General features: G+C 56.9%; 1 protein-coding gene across 1 annotated transcript in view; it reads left to right on the top strand.

Annotated features, from left to right (window-relative positions):
• The window catches only part of HOXB7 (homeobox B7), a 3,361-nt gene that overhangs the window by 533 nt on the left and 2,269 nt on the right, over nt 1-559 (top strand). The gene's annotated exons all lie outside the window — the stretch shown is intronic.

Here is a 559-nt window from a genome sequence, read left to right as displayed (position 1 = left end):
CCCCCCCAAAGCCATCCTTTTAGCTTTAAATATTTATTGGTGTTGCTGGGGCTGTGTATGTTCCATGCAAAAGGCAGTTTGTCTTAGAGGGGGCAGACAGAGCTGCAGAAATAATGGCCAGCCCCTTCTCCTCCTATACGTACAGGATGGAGATTGTGCTACCCCCATGTAGATACAGATTCTGAAAGAAACTCTTTATGGGAGGTGCTTGCAAGCTGGGTTTGTTTTCTGTTAGACTGCAAAACCACAATGTCCCGGGCTCCGCAATTAAGCGTTGCGTGTTGCCATCAGAACCAGCAACGCATCACTCCCGCTGCAATTAAAAGCCCCGCTCTCAGAACGGTGACACTCCGGCCGGAATCCGGATGGATGGGTGGGTGGGTGGACACAGGGGGGGAGCACGTTTGTCTGTGTCACTTCCCAAAAAATACCACCGCGGAGGGGTGCGGTGTGCTCCGCAGGCTGGGGAGAGCTCTTTGGGGACCCCAGGGTGCACAGCGTGGCCCTGCTGGGGGGGGCGGGGGTCCCGGGGACGCTGCCCAGGCGCAGGGCAGCGCAG

This window comes from Egretta garzetta, unplaced genomic scaffold, assembly GCF_000687185.1.
Source record: "Egretta garzetta isolate BGI_Z169 unplaced genomic scaffold, ASM68718v1 scaffold498, whole genome shotgun sequence".
NCBI lineage: Eukaryota > Metazoa > Chordata > Aves > Pelecaniformes > Ardeidae > Egretta > Egretta garzetta.
Note: the sequence above shows the minus strand (reverse complement) of the source record. Positions and strands in the feature narration are given on the sequence as shown.